Source organism: Candoia aspera, chromosome 1, assembly GCF_035149785.1.
Source record: "Candoia aspera isolate rCanAsp1 chromosome 1, rCanAsp1.hap2, whole genome shotgun sequence".
NCBI lineage: Eukaryota > Metazoa > Chordata > Lepidosauria > Squamata > Boidae > Candoia > Candoia aspera.
Genome location: NC_086153.1, coordinates 30,668,992 through 30,681,829, shown reverse-complemented (window position 1 = coordinate 30,681,829; position 12,838 = coordinate 30,668,992).

The window sequence follows — 12,838 nt, the reverse complement described above, 5'->3', positions numbered from 1 at the left end:
AATTTTGGGCACTGTTGTCCCAACACATCTAGAGGACATTAGGCAGGGGAAAGGGAAAGTTGGTTTAGACCAATTTTCAGTGGGTGCATCTATTGGCAATTAATACACTTATCCGTTAAAAGAAACCTTCAGGGTTACTTGCAGTATATTGTTCAGATACTTGGAACAGATCACAGATAAAAGTCATTGCCTTCTACCTGGCTTGTTAAGATCCAGGCAATAACTGGCTAGTTGGTTAGGACTTGGACAGGAAACTATCAGGGAGTTCTAGTGCCTTTGACTAGTCTGAAAAGTTGAAGAAAGCAATGGTCAGTCACTTCTGTACTGTTGCCAAGAATAGTACATTGATAATGGAGGATTTTTTTTTAAAAAAAGATACAACCTATCTCTTTAAATTAAATTTATCTTACAATTAGACTATCTGTTGCCCTAGCAATCAAGCACCAATCTGCATGATCCTGAATGCTGATTAAATAGAGCACCCGATCAATGTACAGGATGGTAGTTCAGCTAACTACTGGCTAGCTAACTACCTATTTAACCTAAGTTCTACTTAAATTAGCAGGGTAGACCTGCTGCAAAGCAATCTGAGAACTGCACTTTTGGTATAAGCTGAATAAGCTAGGGACTGAAATGACCTTTTGTGACTTTTCACAGTCAAATGTTAATTGATCTTTAAATAAATCACTGTTTTTTTCAAGGGCATTTTGTAAATGAAGTTTGAGACTGTACAATTAGCATGGTGCATATATATTATTTATCTACTGGGAAATATTTTTAATTCCCCGATGTATTCTTGGAGCCTATTTACACAATTATCAGTTATTTTCAGTTTGCTGTGTCACTACTCAGTGGGACCCATGCTATAAGTTATTCTTTTAGAGTTATAATATTAGCATCACCCCCAATAAACATTCTGCCAGCAGCCAGCAAATATTTAATGAAATTCAATATTCATAGGATGACTGTGCATTGTTAGAGGATGAGGGATAAAAGGTACTGGAATGGTTTGAGAATGAGTTGCCTTGAGAACAAGAGAAAGTGTTTATCAGGTATATCATGAAACATACACTTAACTTTTGGCAACTGAAATTTCATTTAAATTTTGTTCTTGCCTCCTGATACAGGCTTACATCTTCATGAAGGGTAAACTTGAAAATGTGCATTGTGGATGTTGTAATTATTATGCATAAAAGTAACTAATTACTGAAGCCAAGGGTGAGCTGGTTATGCTCAAGCAAAAGTGTTCTCTTTAGAGATTTGGGTGTAAGAGTAGATAGTCTGGATGAAATGTAAGAAATCCATCTTATCTTATATCTAATGGATACTTTAAAAGTGCTTATCTTGTTGATAAATTTTCAGAGAGAAAAGGAAGGGAGGGAGAAAAAACATGATCACTTGTGATTAGGGCATTTAAGAGGCCTGTAAGTTAATGACGAACCCTACCCGTGTCCAGTTTATATTATATTTGAGAAATCCTGGTGCCAGACAATCAAAGAAGGACAAAAGTAATCCCCATCTTGAAAAGGAAGGTTTAGGAAACTACAGAGAGTCTGACAAAGATATTGGAAAAATTCTAGTCTACACAATAATAGATCTGTAAGTGTAATGGTACAGTATGTGGGAATGATCTTGGGAGACAGGAGGAAGAGCTGCATACAAAAGATATCTCAGCCCACAGAAGGAAAAGGGGCATGGGAAATGTCTCAGAAGGGACCCTCCCTAGTTTTCTGGAAAGTAAAAGTAAATGGGGGAGAAGGGCTTTCAGACTTGCAAGATCCTGTTAGTGTAACTGTACAATAAAGGTAGTGTTAGTACACATGGTTTGTGCTTCTTATCTGGAATTGAGATAACAAGTCTTGAGACTAATCTTATTTCCATATTATGTTGGATTAGTTCCTTAGTAGATTTTGTTCAATGCTGTGAACATAAAATATCTTGACTTCAGCAAAGCATTTGACAATGTTTTCCATGACCTTCTGATTAAGTGTAGGCACAACAATTTATTGGATGTTTATCTAGCTTGAATGTTGTACTCAAATGCCCATCCTGTCATGGAACATGACAGAGTTCAGTCTTAGACACTTATGCTTCCAACATTTGATTAATGACTTGGATGATGAGATAGAGGGAAATTCTTACAACATAGATGGCATGACAAAGTCTTAAATCTGTGGCACATAGCTTTGAGAAGGGAAGACGGCAGTATGGTTGTATTCTTCAAGTACATGAAAGGATGTTACACAGAAAAAAAACAAGATCTGTTCTTTGTCCCCCAATAAAGCAAATAATGGAATAATAGATTTAAGTTACAGGAAGGGGTTTCCTGACTGAACTCACAATAATTCTCTGAAATTCCTTTCTCCTTTGTAAGAAATTTGGAGGCAAATGCTTTTTCAGTCAGTTGAATGAGGACTGATAGAAAAAGTGCAGGAGAATTTTTGTCTGGTGGTATTTTTATTGATTGATTGATCTGTATTCCTGCCCCAATGTAGCTGACTCTGAGCAGTGTACATGAGCAAACCAGTAGAGAATATCTTAACAGTTAAACAATCAATAATAATAATAATAATAATAATAATAATAATAATAATGCAATAACAAAACTCAGCATCTCTAATTATCTACTGCCCAAAGGTCTCCTGAAATAGAGATGTCACAAAGGCCAATCCCACCTCCAGGAGGGCATTTTCATAAAGGGGGAGCTTCTTGTCTCCTAACTGATAACCCTATGACTTCCTATGAGGCTGGAATCTGTTGTTTGGACCAGATGGACAGATCATACTTGGCAAGGCAGTCCCTGATATATCCTGGTAGTGTGCCACATCGGGCTCTGTAGGTGGACCTGGAAGCCTTCTGATATCCAGTGCAGTAACCACAGGATGGGCATTCTGCAATAAGAGCTTTCCCCCAACCAGTTCTGTGCCAGCAGCAGCTTCTGTTTCATTTTCAAAGGCAGCCCCACAAACAGTGTGTTGCAGTAGTGTGCATTTTATAGTCTTAAACAGTAAGAAAAAGGTATAAGGATGGAGAGAGGAGGCACGCTTGCCCACCATATAAATATTAATCCATAAATCCCCTCTCTGAGAAAATCATTTCATTTACCCCCTTTCTCAAAGTAAAAAGGAAATGTCTTCCCAACTTTGCAATAGGAAAACAGGGCAAGGAAAGTAAGGAGTCATTCACACATACAAATCACCGTTTGACTGATGAAGATGAAGATACTGTATGAACTGTACTAAAACCTTTACTATGTTCGTGAGGTACATGCATAAAATCTCTCCCTCTCTCCGGATAGGCTCCTGAACAATTTCTCTAATAGATCCACTCACATTTCATACTTTATCCCTTGCTGGCCATCTCTCTTTACATGTAGTCCATCAGTGGAGATATCAGTTGTTTAGTCTTGCTGATTGCCTGTTTCTGTTCAAGTTCATTTCCATTCTGCATAGAAATTGCCATCTAATTAGATACATACAGAATCATTAGGTGAGGATGCAACCAAGCTTAGTCTTTGTTTAATGAATAATCCTAGCAGAGAACAATCCATGCTGGAAATAAGTTTTGATATTAGTTTCTGCCCTGCTGTGTAGCTGAATCGTTACCACCAGACTAACTGTGGTTCTTGCCTTTGGTTTGTTGTCTTTGATGTCTCATCCTTCATTTGAACAATATGCAGGAAGTTTGGCTTGGCTTTTTGGTGTCACTTTTATATGGAAGCACATAAGGAAAATAATAGTCTGAAACTTGTTTTATTTTCATCTTGGTCACCCATGTTTCACTTAAGATATTAAAGACGGCTCATTTTCTATAAACCCCAATGAATAATTGGTATCCATCTGACAGTAAATCACTTACCCTATCAGGGCCACAACTGGCGCCATGCGGGGGGGGGCACCAAAATGAACGCTGGGGGGGCACCAAAATGGGTGCAGAATCCATGTTTGCCCTGGGTGACACAGACCCTAGTTGCGGCCCTGTGCCCCATTACCTGATTCCGGCAATCACAGAGTTCCAAAGCCCTGTCTTTCAGTTATACCCCTATCAGAGCCCTGGTCAACTGAGGTAATGTTATGAATCCACCTTCCATGTCATCTTATTTGGTTACCCTTCATATGTACGAAGCATGTGCAGTTATCACATGAACCAGCCACCCAGACTCAAAAGTTTCCAGTTCAATTCTTGGCAACTCCTGACAAACAACAATTATAGTAACACTGTGCAGTTGTTTACAAGTGGCCTTTATCCATGCAGTGCTTTTGAGGGAGGACAGTAACTCAATGACACAGCACACGCCTTGTGAGAGAGTTCAGATTCAGTCTCTGACACCTCCATGGAGGGCCTGGAAACAGCCCTGTCTGAAATATTATGAAACTGAGATGAATGAATCTGACAGTTTTGCTGTCTATCCTGTTTATGAAGTAATGTACAGATTTAGATAAATATTTATAAAACTCAAACTTAATGAAATTTTCTCTCATCTACCCCACCTTTTCAAGAAAAAAAAGGTCACAATTCTAATTAATGGTTGAATGCATAGAAATTCAGAACACTTGGATATGTAAATAAGTCTCTAAAATCCTCTCTATAGTTGAGTTAAACCTGCTATTTCCACCTGTTTTTAGTTATATTCTGTTTACTACTTCCAGGTCTTATAAAACTTGCTTGCAAAAATGCTGAGTTTTGGTTCCCTATTTTCACAGCATTTTTCAGATACAGTAATTTTCTACAATCGAAGGGAAGGGAGGCAAGTCCTGTGTGTGCAGGAGTGCGTGCGTGCGCACCTTCAAGTCAGTCTTGATTCCTGGCAACTGCCTGGACAAGTCTGTGTAATTTTCTTCACAACATTTTTGGATGGGGTTTGCCATTGCCTTCTTTCCTAGGGCTGAGAGAGAGTGACTGGCTCAAAGTCACCCTGCTTGCTTTGTGCCTAAAGCAGAACTCATGGTCTCCCACTTTCTAGCCTGCTGCCTCAACCACTATGCCAAACTGGCTCCCAGCAAGTACCACTTTCTAGCAAATACAGCATAATTTCCCAGAGATGAATATACAACATTAATAACAATATAATATATAAAATCCAACTTCTACCCATTCTTTACAACTCATTGAAGATTCAAAGAAATTAGATAGATTCACATAAGGATCACAAAGATTAGGAGACCAGAAACTAAGACTTATGAAGAGAAATTGAAGGAGCTGAGAAAAGATGATGGAAGTGAGTTATGATAACTGCCCAGAGTCATTTTGTCATGATGGGTGGTGTGGAAATATGATAGATAGATAGATAGATAGATAGATAGATAGATAGATAGATAGATAGATAGATAGATAGATAGATAACACCCTTCAAATATTTGAAAGGATGTCATGTGGAAGGTCAGAACTTGATCTCTCTCACTCCAGAATGCAGGACCCAGAACAATGGATTTAAATACAGGAAGGCAGATTTTAATCAAACGTTGGGAAAAAAGCTTCCCATTTGTAACAGCGGTCAGATAAGCAACTGCTTGTGGAAAGTTTACCAGCAGAATATGCAAGTGCCCACCCCTCCAAAATGAGTATTCGATGGCATTCCCTCTCTGGAAAAGAATCTAAGCCACTTACTGTAAATGGCTTATAAATTTGGCAGACCAATTTTCAGTGAATTTGTCAAATCCCCTTCTGAAACCATCAAAGCCATTAGACATCACTACATATTGTAACACTGAGTCTCATAAATGAATGCAACTGAACAAAGAACATCATTACAAACTTACACAAATTTCCTACATTTTTTTTCCTAAAGAGAATTTGGTTTAGATAGTCTTTTAAAGAAAAGAATTTCGAGTAAATTCCCCAAGGTGAATAGCATTTATTTAGGTATGAAATATCTATATTTGTGTGAATGTCCTGTTCTGCATCTCCCTAGCAGACTATATTCTCTCTCTCTTTTTGTGCATTAATTAAATCCATAGGGAAGACACCATGGCATTCCATCCCATAAATTGCTTTCAATAGAGGTGGTATTGTCATTGCTAAGAGGGCATTCTGGCCTTGGAAAATTGTGCTGTTTCCCCCAGAGAAATCTGGAAAACTGTCCATCCCTTTTCTCTGCTTGAAAAAATAATATGGGATTTCAAAGGTCATGTGAGCCCAGGTCTGTTTCAAATGCAGCCCAGCCTGTTCTAGTGTTGAAAAGATCTCAGGGAATCTCACAAGCTTCATTCTTGTCTGGCAGCTGTCCAGAAGATGGCAGTTGCTGATGCTGGGCTGACATACAGGATAACACCCTGGACCAGGAATTTGCTGAGAAGGAAGATACGTTGGTGTAATTATATTCCACTGTGGATTCAGTCAGGATTATGTTCTTCCACACACTGTGATGGCAACATTAGCTTCATTCAATTTTAGTTTATGTGCTGCCAAAGTGAGAACCACATTAGCTTTATTCATAAATGAACTGGACACTAGGTAGTCAGTACGAAGAGGGAAAACCCTCTTTAACTAAAAAAATAAAACACCTTAATGTCTCCCTGAATGCCAAATTCAGTGTTCTTATTATTTAGCTTCTGGTTATATTCAAAGTTAAGAATCAACTCTTGTTATTTAGAAAAAAAATAGAGCATTAGCATGCTGGCTGGGGAATTCTGGGAGTTGAAGTCCACACATCTTAAAATTGCTGAGGCTGAGAAACCCTCTCTAGGCACTGAAAACACTACACAGTCTCTTGGATTCTCTCCCCTTCATAGGATCATAAGATTGGAAATGACCATTTATCAAGGCTATACTCAGTGTAGGAATCCAATCCATAAAGTGTCTGGGATGGAAAGCTGTTTAGCCTCCACTTCAATGCATCCAGTAAATGGGAGCCCACTGGTTCCACTGCAGAACTGCTCTTCTAGTTATGACGTTTGTTCCACTCTTCACACAGGATCTATCTGTCTGTAATTTAAAATGATTATTATGTAACATACATTCTGTAATGACAGAAATGATTCTTGGCCTTCTTTTGTGTTATATCCTTTCCGTATTTGAAGAGTACTCCAATATCCCACCACCACCTGTCTTCTCTTTTCCAAGGTGAAATGTTCCCAATCCCTTCAGACTCTTTTCATGATCAGCTTCATTTCTTTCCCTGAATCTGTTCCATTTCTCCGAATCCTTGTTAAATTGTGATGCCCAGAATTAGATAACAGACTCTGAGTTCTGCCGAATGCATAATAAAGTGGGACTATTCTTTCCTGTGACTCAGAAACTATATTTCTGTTAATGATTCCTAAAATTTCCTTCCTTCCTTCCTTCCTTCCTTCCTTCCTTCCTTCCTTCCTTCCTTCCTTCCTTCCTTCCTTCCTTCCTTCCTTCCTTCCTTCCTTCCCACATTATACTGCTTAGTCATATTGAGTTTGTAATCAACCATTGTTTCAAAATCATCTTTAGAAACTGTACTGTCAAGCCAGCTGATATTTTACATCTTTTCTGTCAAATTTCATTCTGTTACTTTCAACTCATTTGTCTAATCTATCCAGATGGTTTTAAATTTTATTTCTGTTTTTTTTATGGAGTTAGCTCTCCTTATCCATTTTTTCAGAATTTGCCCATTGTAAGCATTTGCTCAAGTCATTAGTAAACATACAGTATGAAAGAGTAGAGGGTCTAGGACTGAGCCTCCATGCAGTACTGTTCTATAATCTGAAGAACAGTATACTCCTACCCCCATTTCTCTGATCTCACTTTTTGTGAGGTAGGCAGTCTTAACACCTTAAGACTGTCTACATTATGTTGGACAAGCTGGTTCTACCTAAAGCGGGCAGTCCTTCAGATACCTGAGTGCCAAGCCATAAAGGGCTGTATAGGTTAAATTTGGAAGGCTATTAGCACCTAATACAGGGTCCACAGACTCAGATTCTGATGACTGTCATCCAACCATATGCAAGCTGCTGCATTGTATGCACTGCACCTTTAGTTTTTGAAGTCCCAGGTGTGGGCTCTACTACAGTAAAACAGGGAAAAAGTCCTTCAAGTTGAATTCAGCTTCTGTGACTGCATGGATATGTCCTTGCAATCTTCTTGGAAATAATATGGAAGTGATTTGTCATTGCCTTCTTTCAGGGTGTTTTTTGATTTCCCAGTTAATTTTCTTCAACATATTCAGTCTATTTACTCTAAATAAACTGGGTAAAATTCCATTCCAAAGACTTGCCATTGCAGAATATATAGCAAGTACCTAAATAGCTCTGTATTTAGTTAATTGGTAATTTGGGCTATATACACTCTCATCGTTTTCTTCTTATTTTTCTTTTATAAAGGGAGAAAGGAGCTAATTTCTTTTGAATGAGAAAGCAATGTTATTTTTACTTGCAATCTTTTTGTAGCATTTTTCTTCATGCAAACCTTGGCAAAAGTCCCATATTTTAATGTCTGGGATTGTGTCTCAGGTTTATTTTTTGTCATCTTGTATTTTTTTCATTTTTAAAAATGTTGATAGACACTTCGAAACTTCAGATGAATAGGATGCCAGAATATACATAGAATAAACAAAGGAAGTTCCATGGGACATGCTAGATTTTAATATCTCTACTGTTGTATCTCCCAAGCAGCCTTGGGAGGGAATGACTTGGTATGTAGAATAGGGTCACCAGATATCTGAACAGGTAAAGGAGGATCTGGACAGTGGAAAAGGATAAATGGGGGGAAGGGGGGACACACTACCTGAAACTTTTGTGGCATCCCTGACAAAAATTACAGCAAAAAACTGAAAAAAAAGTAATTAGGCCTACATACATAGGAAATTAATTTTTCCAGCATCAGAAAGACTGTTTTTTCAATTGAAATATTACTCCAACAAATCTTTATTTTCAAGAATATATGCTAGCAATAATATAGAATTAACGATCACATACTTTTCAACTTTCACCAAAGAAACTTATGATGAGTCATGTGATCTACAGACTATAGTGATCATAGATCTGAAGGGTCTGGATTGAACTGATTGTTGGATTCAAGAAATAAATAACGTAAGTCTAGGCTGTCTAGTCTGTTGGTGGAGAAGGGAAAGAAAGAAGCAGACAGTTTATAAGGTCACAATACACAAAAGTTTGAATGACTACTGTTGTGGAAACAGTCCAAAATAAATGAAAAAAAACAAAAAACCCAAGATATACAAAAAAACCAGACAAAATTTGATTTTAAGGCTATGCTTGCCAGACATAGGACATAAGGACAAAAAGGAGGAGGCCATGTGGTAGAAGCAATATCTGGAAGGCAATGGGGTGGGAAGCTGAGCCCTCCAGATGCCCTGCAATTCCCCACCGCTCTCATCACTGGCCCTGGTGCCTCAGCATGTTGAGATTTAAAATATGGCCTCAGGTTTCCAGCACCTGGGGTAGGCCCATTTCTGTGAGTGGAAAAGTGATTTCGACTCACTTTTCTTAATAATTCAATGAAAGTAGCTCTTTAAACGTTATAACATTTGCTATTCTAGTCTCACTGTATCTATTCATACATTATGCAATGGACTCTAAGAACATTTATTTTGATTTTTTAAATGCCTCCTGATAACAGATGATTGGCAAACTCTCTTGTTCTATTTGGAATTAGTTTAGTATTTATTTGTTTCCTGATGAAAGTTCTCTTCCAACTCATCATGTTGATATATACTTGTTCCTGAGATGTATACATTTAGTGCCAGCTACTATGGTAGAAAAGTACTTGGAACATGAATGTGAATGACACATGTACAGAATTTCATTTTATATTCTGAGCAAGAGCAAGGGTACTTGGAATGAACCTGTTAGGGAAATGAAATTTGATTTTTAATGCTTGCATGCATTATGAACTGGGCAGTTGCATATACTCTGAATTAGATTATTTACAACTGTTGGCAGAACCACTAATCATAACCCAATACAAGAACAGTTTTAGAAATTATATCAAATAATCTGAAACTTAGTTGTTATTGACTGTTGAGGATATCTGCTCTGGCAAGGCAATTTATATGTAGTTAAAATTGTAAACTTATTTATAATATTTACACTCTGTTCATTCAGAATTATTGAGAGTCAGGCAGCATACAAATTTAATATATTGTTATTATTATACAACTCTGCCACTGCTGTTCCTAAGTCATGATGAGAAAGGAGAAAGGTTGAATGTCATGGCCCCATTAAAAAAAAAACGTCACCACCACTGGAAAAGCAAACACAATTCAACAACATCTGATCAGAATAATTGGAGAACAATAATTTCCCAATATGTTGTACAGTGCAGTCTAAAGTCTAAGTCTAAATCTAAATAAGTTCATTATACAGAAGATGTTGTAGTAGATTGCAATCCATAAAATAAACAAGGTGAAACACCATATAAAATAATACTTAATTTAAAATACATATAATAATCATACAAATTATTACAGAAAGGCACTTAAGGGACAAAAGGCATGGCTGAGCTCTGGTCATTTTCTTTAAGACACCAGATCTTCATCTAACACAGAAAGTCAATTCATGTCAGGATCTCCCAAAGGGCAGCTATGTTTACTGGTATAGAATCAATCTCTCCTCTCCTCTCCTCTCCTCTCTTACCTGTATGAATCACTGTAGATTGACATCACTGAAGCAATTTGGGAAATGGAAGCAACAAGATTTCCTTTGCTAAGATGAAGACCCACTTGATGCCTCTTAACGGACTCTAATCCTCACAATTTTGAGTCAGTGCTCCAGCAGAGAGTTCTCTCATGCTTCTTTACCAGTGCTGACAAAATGTATCCAGGTAGGGTTAGGGTAGAGAATCTTTGGGATTGCCCACAGCATGCCCAGCCTTGCAGAACTTTGGGGTCCATAATGCTCACTAAAACCTGGTCAAGAATGCAAAGAGATCATTATTGACCTCTTCCTGATCACAGTAGGAAAGGGGCAAGCAGGAGACGTGAGTGGGGTGGCAGCCTTCTCAGTGGTATTCCTGGAGAAGTAAGAACTGGAGGTTCCTGTTCCTTGGAACAACTTGGCTGCTGAGATAAGAAATGGCCCTAACCTCCCTCAAGAAGAACTTGAAAATTCTATTGTTTTTCAGGGTGTATGGGGTTGATGGTACAAGTGCCACCTTGGGTTAATTGGTATAGATTGGATGGATTATTGTCTTTTTATTGTTGTTGTTCTTTGATTGTATACCTCCACAAATCTTTATGAAAGTTGGTGGTCTATAAATTAATAAATGCTGTTGGAGGGGGATTACATGTGACTAATTTTGTTTTATGAGACTTTATTTTGACATTATTGAATTATTTTTCTTTTCTGGACTGCATACTCTGAACTGCTTAAGGCACTTTCTCTTGTGAATCTACAGAAGATTCCTATTAACAATTAGTAGTCTGCTGATATACCACAAAAATGGACTTTATTCTTGCATTTCTGACAAAAGATATCTGAATTTTGCCAGTTCATTTAGAAAGGAAATGGAAGACAAAGATGAGGAAACTGAAAAAGTTCTAAGTAGGCTATTAAATGGGTATCAAAAGGCTATCAGATGTTATTTATGCATTTCATTGTTATTCCTTATAGTTTCACAGTGAGAATAAAACCACTTCCTCCAAATGTCTATAATAAATCTGTCACAATTTATTATTACAACCTGCATACAATTTTTAATTGGAGAATGTGCTAACAATTTGAAACCATGCTGGTTAATTGCATTTCAGTTTATGCTGTGGTTTGAAAGTATGTCAAGTATATCAGTAGCTTTGGATATCATTATGGGAACAATTACAAATGGTAGCCCAGAAGCGCCTTGAATGTTAATGGTCAGCCACATGTCTGGTGTAACTGGATTACCCAAACATTTCTTCAGTGTTTTTGGTACATTTTGCAATATTTTAATATCAATATTAAGATAATTTAATTAATTTAATTTTCAGTAAAGAGGTTAGAATATTTAATTGCAAATATCTTTACTCCTTTTATCTTTTGCCTTGTTTAATCTAGAGAACTACATAACTCTTTTATTAGCACTGATAAATAGATGCCTCCTATTTACTTTTGTTGGTCTAATTGGGAAATAGCTTATAAACTGCCTTGATGCCTTCAGAATGAAGAGAATACAAAACTGTGAAGTCTCTAACCCATGGTACAGCAGTGGTGGCCATGCCATCTCCTTCATTCATTGAAGATGAAAGAGTCTTGTCTTTTCAAAAGTAAATGAATAAAAATAGGACTACTGAGTTTAAAGGAAAGAAAGATTAAACGGATATACCTTAAGTACATCTTGATGCCATAAAAAGTCGCACGTCCCAATAACACTGCAAGCTTCTGAAACTTTTATATCGGTATTAAAACTGTTTCAAAACAAAGCTTATGTATCTGGAAGCACAATTGTACAATTACAATGTACATCTTTTTCTGGTATTGCTCAAAATATGAAAAAGGACACCCTTTGAATCACCAGTGGACTTCCAATTACAGAGGAGAAGTATTCTTCAGATTCTAGCTCCCCCCACCTGCTATAGAAACAGGAATAGATATTCTTGGCCATTTATTGTCAAGATCCTGAGCTTTATAACTATGTGGGACTGGACAAAAACCAGACTTATTATTACAGAGGCCATTATAGAGAGAATGCCTACTTTTTTCTCTGGCAAAAAAATGGCCACAAAATGAAACCTTCAGTGCCATGAATTATATCCGCCTATAATTTGTTTTTGTTATCAGAATACTTTGAAACAAAGTCAAAAGGCAAAGTAGCCAAATAATTTCAGGATTCAGTACCTTCCAAAGTTTATGTTTAGGATGCTTACGAAAGTACAGAAATACTTTTTTTTTTAACACAGTGGAGATACAGTATTCAATTTTTTAGTTAAATAATTTGGCAG